Below are 12,396 nucleotides of genomic sequence, written 5' to 3'. Positions count from 1 at the left end.
TGAGGGGGAAGGGGGAGGGGGGAAAAGAGGTGGTGGTGATGGTGGAGGGCACTTAAGGGGAAGAGCACTGGGTGTTGTATGGAAAACAATTTGACAATAAAATATTATGGAGAAAAAAAAACTGACTGTTTTTCAAAGTGCTGAACCTTTATGTTCCCCTCAATAGGGGGCACAGGTTCCAGTTTCTCCACATCCTTCCTAACACTTGTTAGTATATGTCTTTTTGATTCTAGACATCCTTGTGGGTATGAAGCAGTGTATTACTATGATTTTGCATTCTCTGGTGACTAATGATGTTGAGCATCTTTTCCTGTGTTTATTGGCCATTTGTGTGTCTTCTTGGATAAATGTCTATTCAGACCCTTTGCAAGTTTTTAATAGGATTATTTATCTTTTTATTTTTAAGTACTGTTTCTAGATTCAAGATACAAGACCCTCACCAAATACATGATTTGGAAAATTTTTTTTCCCATTCTGCATGTTGTATTTTCACTTTCTCGATGGCATCCTTTGGAACATTAAAGTTTTTAATTAATGAGGCCAGTTTTATCTATTTTTGTTGTTCTTGCTTATACTTTTGGTGTCACAGCTGTCAAATGGTTACCTAACCCATAGTTGTGAAGATTTATGCCTATGTTTTCTTCTAAGAGCTTTATAGGGTTAGCTCTTAATTTGGGTCTTTGATGCATTTTGAGTCAACTTTTGTTTATGGTATGGGGTGGAGTTCTAACTTCATTCTTCTGCGTATAGACAGCCTTTTAATTATTTTTAATGATATATTTCTAGTTATTTTCTGATTGGTTGCTCTAGAGCTTAAAATATATTTTTTAACTTATGAGAACCTAATTTAAATTTATACTAAAACAATTCCAGTGAAGTCTAGAAATTATACTTCTTTATAGCTCCATTCCCATTTTCTCCTTGTTTTGCTATTATTGTTATAATTATTACCTCTATATGTGTTAAAAATGCAACATACTGTCATAATTATTACTTTGTATAATTGTATGTCCTTTAAAGAACCTGAAAAAATGAAGGATAGTTAATATAGATAACCTTGGGGGTTATTATGAACCCCTTTTGTACAGAAATGCTTTCTGCTTTGCTCATCGTCGTGTCCCCTGTATCTCGAACAGTATTTGTCACGTAGTAGGTGCTCACCTAATACATAAATGGGTGAATAATCTCTCCGTGTGGGTAATAAATGGAGAGAGAGAGCATCCCCAAAAGATGTGGAGATGCACAATGAAGAGAATAAGTGAATAAGATCACAAGATTGTGGTAGAGCTGTTGTGGGGGAGGTAGTGATCACAGTAAAAAGTAAGACAATGTCTTTCTCATTCAATGTCTGATGTATCTGCTGTCTGGCTCAGTGTTGACATTTGGGAGAGGCTCAGTAAGTGCTGAATGAATAAGCGAAGCATCCTATGGCTGGTGCAGATCTTAGGGGGTGAGGCAAGAAAGTTTCAGTCTTAGAAGTCCCTGTGCTCCCCAAATGGACACAGTCCCTGCCTCTTCTCAGTGGCCATGGTGCTTCTTCTGAACTGTCAGTTGCCTTTGTGTATTCTCAGCAGGATGTCCAACCACTGAAAGATGAGGAGTACAAGCCAGTTGGTGAGGATTTAGCAGACGGAAGACAGGATACATTTATCATTAACCCAAGCTGGTAGGGTGGAGGGTGGGGAGTGAGAAGAGGAAGAATGAAACTATTGTTAACAGACTGTGAGGTAACTTAACTAACTCATTCGTTCACCCACAACACCTTTTGAAAGCCTGCTTTGTACTAGACTAGAGATGGGTATAACAAAGTGTTCAACTTTCCTTATGCCAAATATTAAATCCGAAACAAAAAAATTTACATCATTGTTGTAAGAACATTCTGAAAATAACTATATAGCCCTTTACAGTGGTTAAGATGCCCAAGAATGACGCTTCCCTGACTGAGTTTGAATCCCAGCTGGAGAGGGTCACCTGATGACCTCCCTATGCTGATTAAAGCTCCCTTTTCTGTAAAATTGAGCTATTAGTACATACCTCCCAGACTTCTAGATTACATTGTTAGTACACATAAAGCACATAGGATAGTGCCTACCACATAATATGTATGATTATTATTATTATTGATAACAATGATTATTAAACAAAGACCACAATAGTTAATTGAGATCATCTAGTAAATTTCAATATAATTTCAGAGTTGCCATTATCTATAGTACCTAGCTACCAAGAAATTTTCTTAGTAGCAGCCATTTATGTATATATGAACTTATTTTAAAGCTTGAGCTGTTAAGAAGGAACAACCCTCTTCTTATGTATGCCTGTTTTCATTTTTTTAAATGATTACTATAGCAAATAGCTGTTTTCTACCTTTGAAAAGCAATTCCATCCCAGAGGTTACCAGAACAGAGAGGAGCCCTCATAATTCAAAGACTGGAAAGCAGTTGATTTATTTTCAAATTAGGTTAATATGAATGGATTGCTGTCTGATACTTCAAAGCTGTGGCAGATCGATGGGCTCAGAAATCAAAGACACCAAAGGCGATGCTGCTAATGTAAATGTATGAACAATTCAAAACACTAATTAAAGACTGTAGTTGGTTTTATCATGTAAAAAGCAGCATCATGAAAGGTTCTTTTTTTTTAAGTTTATGTATTTATTTTAAAAGAGGGAGAGAGAGAGAGAATGAGAGAGAGAGAGAGAGAGAACCCCAAGCAGGCTCCAGGCTCTCAGCACAGAGCCTGACATGGGGCTTGAACTCACGAACTATGAGACCGAGACCTGAGCTGAAATCAGGAGTCAGATGCTTACCTGACTGAGCCACCCGGACTCACCTATAATTTCCATCACTGGATGAAAGGCCCTCCTCCTTCTCCCCATCAGAGCTCTCCATCTACTATTGCTTGGACCCCTAAAGTACAGTTAAGGAGTACAAGTAAGATTTGTCTGACTGCAGGGGTACCTGGGTGGCTCAGTCGGTTAAGTGTCTGACTTTGGCTCAGGTCATGATCTCACAGTTTGTGGGTTTGAGCCTTGCATCAGGTTCTGTGCCGACAGCTCAGAGCCTGAAAACTGTTTCAGATTCTGTGTCTCCCTTTCTCTCTGCCCCTCCCTTGTTCGCACTCTGTCTCTCTGTCTTAAAAAAATAAATAAACCTTAAAAACAATAAAAAGAAAAGAATGCTTCTATAAAGAAATGGAAAAGGAGCCATCTTCATAGAATGAGAAAGACTTAGAGGAAAAAGGGCATGATTGTGGGGATAATCAGGAGCCACTCAGGACATAGATATTCTTGGCCTGGCTGGAAGAGTTGTTGGAAGGATTTTTTTTAATTGTTTAAAAAACTGGGTTTTGGCACACAGTAGGCATTTGATAAAGGCCAGCCAATAACATTTATTATATTGGGAAAGAGATGGTGATAACTACTGTATCCTGAGTCTACCGCCACCACCATGTCAACAACACCAGCTTCTTTGATGCTTTTTGCCCTTTCTCTTTCTTGGTTTGTCTTCTAATACTTCTATTGGAAAACCTTCAAAGTGGGCTTTCTAAATTTTGTGAGGGGAAAGGAGTTGGGTTAAAAAATATTCAGCATAATCATGTAGGCTTATAGGTTTTTAATAATCTCATTCATGTGAATGCTACAAAGGTCCAGAAGGGGGCAATGTCACACTTTGGACTTTAGGAGGGTTTTTCCCCTATGTTAAAATCAAGAATCTCAGGTCAGGGAATGATTCTGTAGACATATGGGGTCCATCACTCACACTTGCCAATAAAGAAACTGAAGCCCAGAGAGGGGAAGGGACTTGCTTAAGGACACACAGGCATTTAGTGGGAAGGTCTAGAAACTAATCTCTTTCTACCCCTAAGTCTTTGTCCTTATAGCTTGTGTACAGCTATGATACAAAACAAAGTTTATCAAGTTAAACACAAACAAAACTTCAAACCAGTGAAATTTAGGTTAACAATATTACTTCAGAAGTATGGATGGTATTGTTTTGTTGAAATTAATTTGTTACTCGTAAGTAAATTAAGTAAATGTGCTTTTAAACACAGCGACATAGTTTATTCGCATCACCTTAGTTTCTTTCATATGACCAGTCCTTAATAAATATTTGTGAATTTTCTGTGTATGAAAGTGTAAATAATTTGGAATATTTTGAGATATCAGAAAACCAGTATCTGGTTTTATTCAAGTTTTATTCTCTCCTTGACCCAAGAACTTTCTCTCTATAGATATGTACATTTTTGAATTGTTAAGGTAATTATACATGTTAAAAAATATTCAAACAATACAGAAACCTAGGAAGTTAGAAATGAAACAAGTTCATTTTGTAAACATTATAAATATCATATAACATTAAGTTGCATAAATATTAAGTTGCTTTAACAAAGGTCAAAACAACAGAGGCTTAAAGCAGGTAGAATCTTAATTCTCTCACAACCAAATCTACAAGTAAGCAGCCCAGGGCTGATACGGTGGCCATGTAGTGTTGGGAGGTGCAGGTTCCTCCTCTCTTGCGGCTCTGCCATTCTCAATTCATGGCTTCCATCTTGGTCTAAGGTGGCTATTTCCATTTACACTATCATATCCATATTCCAAACTATAAGAGAAAGGGAAAAAAGAAGAGGAGAATGACATGCTTCTTTTTTTTTTAAAGGCACCACCTGGGAACCCCTGATTGACTCAGTCAAGTGTCCAAGTTGATTATCTCACTGTTGTGAGTGTGGGCGTTGGGCTTCATGCTGGGCCTGCTTGGGATTCTCTCCCTCCCTCTCCCTCGGCCCCTCCCCTGCTTGCCCTCTCTCAATAAACGGAGATAGATAGATAGATGATAGGTAGATAGATAGATAGATAGATAGATAGATAGATAGATAGATAGATAGACAGATGATAGAAAGAAAGGAAAGAAAGAAAGAAAGAAAGAAAGAAAGAAAGAAAGAAAGAAAGAAAGAAAGAAAGAAAGAAAGAAAGAAAGAAAGAAAGGAAGGAAGGAAGGAAGGAAGGAAGGAAGGAAGGAAGGAAGGAAGGAAGGAAGGAATTTAAAGGCACAACCTGGAATTGCATTTATCACTTTTGCTCACAGCTCATGATCAGAACTCAGACACATGGCCAAACCAAACTAGAAGGGAGACTGGGATATATATCAGTTGGCTAAAAGGGTGCCATAGCATAGTGGTTTTCAAATCAAGCTATGCAACAGAATCACCTGGGAAACTCAAAAACAGACAAAAAAACATGCCTTCTCCCGAGATCAGTGAAATCAGAATCTTTGGGGGCAAGGCTTGGGATTCTGCATTTTAAAAAAAGCTCTATGAGGTTGCCTATGTGGCTCAGTTGGTTATGCATCTGACCTCAGTTCAGATCATGATCTCACAGTTGGTGAGTTCGAGCCCTACTTGGGGCTCTGTGGTGACAGCTTAGAGACTGGAGCCTGCCTCCGATTCTGTCTCCCTCAATCTGCCCTCCCCGACTTGTGCTCTGTCTCTCAAAAATGAATAAATGTTTAAAAAAAAATTTTTTAAACCTCTGTGCTAACTTTGATGTGAGTTAGGGCTAAGAATTGGTACTGTAAGAAAGAACCAATAGAGACAGACGACTAACACCCTCTACCATACCCCCTTCACTACTCCCAACTCTGCACCACCCACTCCCTGTCTCCGCCCCTGCCGGGCTGTCATTCACTAGTTTAGTCTGTATTCTTCCACACTTTTTTCTGTTAATACGCAAATGGACACATACATACCTATGTGCATATCTAAACACCCAGTAGTGACTTTAGAGTTTCTATATGTATGAGTCTTTGCGTAGTAGTATTACTGGAAAAGGTGTGAGCCTCTGTGTCTGTCTGCATGGGACTTTACATTAATTTAAGGAAATATGGATATCAAAGAATGGAGATATCTGATGGAGAATTTAGGGTGTTGGGTGAGCTAATGCCTACCTGAGCTACCTGTTTGTTGGCTCAGTCTCCACAAGCATCATGTACTAAATCATTTATCTTTTGCCTGTGGTTTGGAATGCCGTGTCAAGTACATAAGAAATTTCCATAATTTCCATATCTATGAGATCTTTTTTAATTCTCTATTCTGTTAGTTCAGATTGCTGTTGTATACCATCCCAGTTCACTTTTTAAGTTTTTAAAGTGTATTTATTTTGAGAGAGAGAGAGAGAGAGAGAGAGAATTTGAAGCAGGTTTCATGCTGTCAGCGCAGAGCCCAACACAGGGCTCAAACTCACCGACCAACTCACCAACTGTGAGATCATGACCTGAGCTGAAATCAAAAATCTGACACCTAATCAACTGAGCCACCCAAGAGCCCCGGTTCACTTTTTTATATTCAATAGCTTCTCTCCTGTTTACTGTTATCACTACCCCTCACTTACCCTCCACTACTGGGTATCTATAAGAATATTTGAGAATTTATTTATTTATTAAATATTTAAGAATTTATTTAAGAATTCTTGGATTTGTTGTTTATACTGTGTAAAGGGATCACTTACGAGGTACAGGAGGCTTGAGATAAAGTCTCAAATCCACCTGAACTTTCATATGGTAAAAGTAAGAGCTTTTGTTCTGGAACACTGTTCTCTCCCTCCCTGACCATAGCCCTTCAGCCTCCTATCATGAAAGACCGTCTTGAGTTCTGCTCAGATAGAAAAGGACAATGTTTTCCTATCATCTCCTAACGTCATCCCGCAAATGCTATTCCCTGCTTCTCAGTGAATCTACTGTATCAGAGTTGAAGGAAGTTCTAAGGCAGCAAAAGAGCAATGTCTGCTCTGACTTGCAAATATTTTTAGACCCCTAAAAATAAATGATGAGCTGCAAATAGGCATGAATGTTCCCACACTGTGTTTCCTAAATTCATTATTTCTGAGGAAACGAAGAATGCATTTTGTTGTTCTGCTTGTGATTCAATCCATTATTCCAATCCATTATTAACGCTATTCCTTAGTCCATCCTGTGCCTTAATTTCCTTCCTTATTTCTTTAGAGGCTGGCTTACTCCCTCAGAGGAGATGGGAAGATTTGTGTTTTGGAAATGAATTATGTATAAGATTAAAGTCTTTGTAGGGAAGGCCCTGGGTTTCTGCTATGTCCTGATTGGAGCATGACAGTATTCTCTTCCCTGTGTGTCTGAAATCCCTGGCCCCACATGTTATAAGCTTTACTTACACAGCCTCTTAGGGAGCTAATAATCAGGACATCAAAAGCAACTTTCGTTTTCTTTCTTTCTTTTTTTTTTACTTAAATGCATATTTTCATTTTTTAATCATTTTATTTTTTTCATCATGATAAGTGTACTCTTTAATCCTTTTTCTCCCTATTTCTCTCATCCCCCCCACCCCTACTTCTGGTAACCATGAGTTTGTTCTCTATAGTTAACAGTCTCTTGTTTTGTTTCTTTTTTCCATTTGTTTGTTTATTTCTTAAATTCTGCATATAAGTGAAATTATATGGTATTTGTCATTATCTGATTTATTTCACTTAGCATTATACTTTCTAATTATAACCATTTCATTGAAAATGGCAAGATTTCATTCTTTTTTAGGGCTGAATAATATTCCGCTGTACTTATATACCATATCTTCTTTCTTATCCACTCATCTATCGATGGACACTTGGGGTGCTTCCATAATTTGGCTCTTGTAAATAATGCTGTAATAAACATATAGGTGTGTGTATCCCCTGGAAATATTGTTTTTGTATTTTTTTTGGTAAATACCTAGTAGTGTGATTCCTGGATTGTAGGGTAGTTCTATTTTTAACTTTCTGAGGAAACTCCATACTGTTTTCAACACTGGCTGCAGCACTTTACATTTCACCAACAGTGCGCAGGAGTTCCTTTTTTCCTGAAATCTCCGCCAACATTTGTTGTTTCTTGTGTTCTTGACTATACAGGTGTGAGGTGGTATCTCATTGTACTTTTGATTTTCATTTCCCTGACGAATGATTTTGAGCATTTTTTGAGGTGTCTGTTGCCAAAATTAATTTTTTTAAACTTTACTGAGGCTTAGTTTTGTTTTTTGTTTTTGCTTTAATCTATGAAAAGAGAATGACGACACCCCACATCATAGAACAATGGTGTTATTCATTTATCCATCCATTTGGCACTGTCGCCTATTGTAAAATACCTAACATTTTAACATTACAAATATATTTTTAATCTAGTAAAAATTAGCAATCTTTTTCTAACAAGCATTATAGAAAATTCTAAATGAACAAAAATGGTGTAAAGAATGTTATAAACCTCTATGTGCTCATCACCCAACTCTGAAAATGATCAATTCATGGCCGATCTTGTTTCATTTAAATTTCCTTTATTCTCTCCACTCCTGATAATTTTGAAGCAAATTCCAGACATATCTTTTCATCGAACAATCTTTTTTCCTGGAACTTTGATTCTTTAAAATTGACTTATAGTCAGTTTCTTTTCAGTATAGTTATTAGTTATATGTATAGTTATATATAACTATAGTTATATAGTATAGTTATAGATAGTTACATAGTTTTAGGTATACAACATAGTGACTCAACAAGTCTATATATTACGCTCACCATAGGTGTAACTACCATGTGTCTCCATACATTTTTACAATACTGTTGGCTATATCCCCTATGCTGTACATTTTATCCCTGTGACTTATTTGTTCTATAACTGGAAACCTGCATCTCCCACTGCCTTTCACCCATTTTGCCCATCCCTTTCACTACCCCCCTCTGGCAACCATCAATTTGTTCTCTGTGTTTATGCATCTGTTTCTGCTTTTTGCTTGTCTGTTTTGTTTTTTAGATTCCATATGTTAGTGAAATTATAAGGTATTTGTCTTCCTCTGTCAGAATTATTTCACCTCACATTATACCCTCTAGGTTCATTCATGTTGTTGCAAATGGCAAGATCTCATTCTTTTTTATGGCTTAGTAATTTTTATAGGTTAATTATTGTATATATGTACCAAATCTTCTTTATCCATTCATTTATCGATAGACACGTGGATTGCTTCCATATCTTGGCTAATATAAATAATGCTGCAATAAACATTGGGGGTGCATATATCTTTTTGAATCAGTGTTTTTGTTTTCTTTAGGTAAAAACCCAATAGTAGAATTACTGGATCTTATGGTATTTCTACAAATGGCTGCCCCAAGTTTAACTCCTACCAACAGTGCATGAGGGTTCCTGTTTCTCCACCTCCTCACCAATACTTGTTATTTTTGTCCTTTTGATTCTAGCTATTCTGCCAGGTGTAAGGTGACATCTCATTGTGGTTTTCATTGGCATTTCCCTGATGATTAACGATATTGGGCATCTTTTCATATGTCTGCTTGCCATCTGTATGTCTTCTTTGGCAAAATGTCTGTTTAGGTCCTGTGCCCATTTTTAATGAGGTTCCATACAAACTTAAGGATTTTGTTCTAGCTTTGATAAGCATGCTGGTGCAATTTTGATTGGGATTGCTTGAATGTGTAGGTCGCTTTGGGTAGTATTGACATTTTAACAATATTTATTCTTCCAATCGTGAACATGGAATTTTTTTCCATTTCTTTGTGTCTTCTTCAATTTCCTTCATAAGTTTTCTATACTCTTCTGCATACAGGTCTTTTACATATTTGATTAGGTTTATTCCTAGATATTTTATGGTTTTTGGTTCAGTTGTGAATGGGATCAGTTTCTTGATTTCTCTTTCTGTTGCTTCATTATTGGCGTATAAAAATGCAAGCAATTTCTGCATGTTGATTTTGTACCCTGTGACTTTGCTGAATTCATGTATCAGTTCTATCAGGCTTTTGGTGGAGTCTGTTGGGTTTCCCATGTAGAATATCATGTCATTTGCGAAAACTGAAAGTTTGACTTCATCTTTGCCAATTCTGATGCCTTTTATTTCATTTCATTGTCTGATTGCTGATGCTAGGACTTCCAGCATTATGTTAAACAACAGTGGTGAGAGTGGACACCTCCGTCATGTTCCTGATCTCAGGGGGAAAGCTCTCAGTTTTTCTCCATTGAGGATGATGTTAGCTGTGGGCTTTTCATAAATGGCTTTTATGATGTTTAAGTAAGTTCCTTCTATACCAACTTTCTCAAGGGTTTTTATTAAAAAAGGATGCTGTATTTTGTCAAATGCTTTTTCTGCATCTATTGACCGAATTGTATGGTTCTTATCTTGTCTTTTGTTAACATGATGTATCACATTGATTGATTTGTGAATATTGAACCAGCCTTGCAACCCAGGAATGAATCCCACTTGTTCATGGTGGATAATTCTTTTTATATGCTGTTGAATTTGATTTGTTAGTATCTTGTTGAGTATTTTGCATCCATATTCAACAGGGATATTGGCCTGTAGTTCTCTTTTTTTGCTGGATTTCTGGTTTGGGAATCAACGTGATGCTGGCTTCATAGAATGAGTTCAGAAGTTTTCCTTCCATTTCTATTTTTTGGAACAGCTTGAAAAGAATGAGTAGTAAGTCTGATTTAAATGTCTGGTAGAATTCTCCCAGGGAAGCCATCTGGTCCAGGGCTCTTATTTGTTGGGAGATTTTTGATAACTGATTCAATTTCTTCACTAGTTATAAACATTTCTGTTTTTAATGATAAATCTTCCCAAGGTTAAAAGATACTTGATCACAAAGGAACTACTATGTCATTCTAGATGTCGCAGAGATAGGCATTTCCCAGCCAGTCTGCTATGTGGATTAAACTCAACAAATCTGTTTTCTGTTTCATTCTATACTGAATAGTTTTACTAATCTTCTTGGGACCCAAATTCCTACAGAAATTTTAATGGACAGTGAGGTAGTTTATACCTTTGTCTAACTCTGAGGTCAGAGTTATAAGAAAAATGCCAGTGACAAAAAGATATTCTGGGAAAACTAATTAGATAGCTAAATAAACTTCAAGGACATTGCATTAAACAAGCAAATGAATAAAACACTGATTGTGTGTGTATGTGTGTGTGTGTGTGTGCGTGCGTGCGCGTGTGTGTGTATTAAATATCACAAAACTGTAAGGTGCTTATGCAGATATCTGTGCCAATCCCAGGTGACCTTGACTGGACCTCTGGATGACTCTCCCTTTTTCTTCTGGTGATGTTTCTAGAAAACCTAGAGAGGACTGCAAATTGGCAACCTGAATGCCAAATCTGACCTGATGGTTCAGTTTCACTTGGTCACACTGTATTTTAAACATTTTAATCCATCTAAATTACACACATTTAACCTACCATTTAAATATTGAGAGAGTTCACTAAAGATTTCTTGATTTGAGAGAGTTCACCAAAGATTTCTTGATTTCCAGCTGCTTTTAAACAAAAGGCCAAGCAAAAGTAAGCCTGTGTTCTAGCATGGTCTCTCTGGCTGAAACTGAGCATAGGCTTCTTCATCATGCTCCAGGTGGGCACTATGCAAGGCATGGGCATTGCACTAACCACACAGAACACTTGCATGGCTGTCTAGGCATTTGAGTCTGTGACCTTGGTGGCTGAGGTTGACCTTGATGGCTGAAGGAACCTCAAGTGTGGTAGAATTCTGTGAAGAAGAGCTGATGTAATAAACTATCAGACTGGGTGGGCTGGGCATGGATGGTGGGTGTCAGTGGAAGGGAGAAGACCTGGGCTGAGGGGCTGGCAAAGTGGCCTGTGAAGTCAAGGGTGAGAGGTAGGATTAAGAACAGCACTGCTCTTCATTACTAGGGCACACCTAGTTCATCTTGATTTTTCATTTGCTTCAAAATTTCCCAACTGCTCCCCATGGAAATCTTGATATGTGTTGAGAAATAAAGAGCTGAGAGCAAAAGCTAAGATGGTGCAAACGATTTTTAAGTGGGAAAACATATTTTTTAAATGAAGCCTATTTGGGATGCCTAGGTGGCTCAGTTGGTTGAGCATCTGAGAATCTGACTTTGGCTCAGTTCATGGTGTCACGGTTCATAGGTTTGAGCCCCACATCAGGCTCTGTGCTGACAGCTCAGAGCCTGGAGCCTGCTTCAGATTCTGTGTCTCCCTATCCCCTGCTCCCTCTGCTTGCATGCTCTCTATCAAAAATAAATAAACATTTAAAAAATAATAAGTGAAGCAAACTATTTGCTAAAGATTCTATCTGAAGTTCACCATGCCTGAGAAAGATCACATGGGATTTGCCTATCATTGCATCCAGTTGCCACACAGAGAAAACCCAGCTTTTTTTCTAAGCAAACCAGTGCCAGCCCTTGCCAGCCATGGAAAAGGTCTGAAAGCCTTGCCCAGAAAGTTTTGTAATTGAAATTCAGACAAAGAGAACAAAGGCCAGATGGTTTTCTTTGATTTACTCTTCCCAGTGGGTTGCAAGTCAAGAGCATGAATTACTAAGTAAGTTCAGTTTTCTTTCATCTTATTTAATGCATTGCTACGCAACAA

Source organism: Suricata suricatta, chromosome 6 (assembly GCF_006229205.1).
Source record: "Suricata suricatta isolate VVHF042 chromosome 6, meerkat_22Aug2017_6uvM2_HiC, whole genome shotgun sequence".
Classification (NCBI taxonomy): domain Eukaryota; kingdom Metazoa; phylum Chordata; class Mammalia; order Carnivora; family Herpestidae; genus Suricata; species Suricata suricatta.
The sequence above is the reverse complement of the archived record's forward strand: the minus strand, read 5'-3'. Positions refer to the sequence as shown.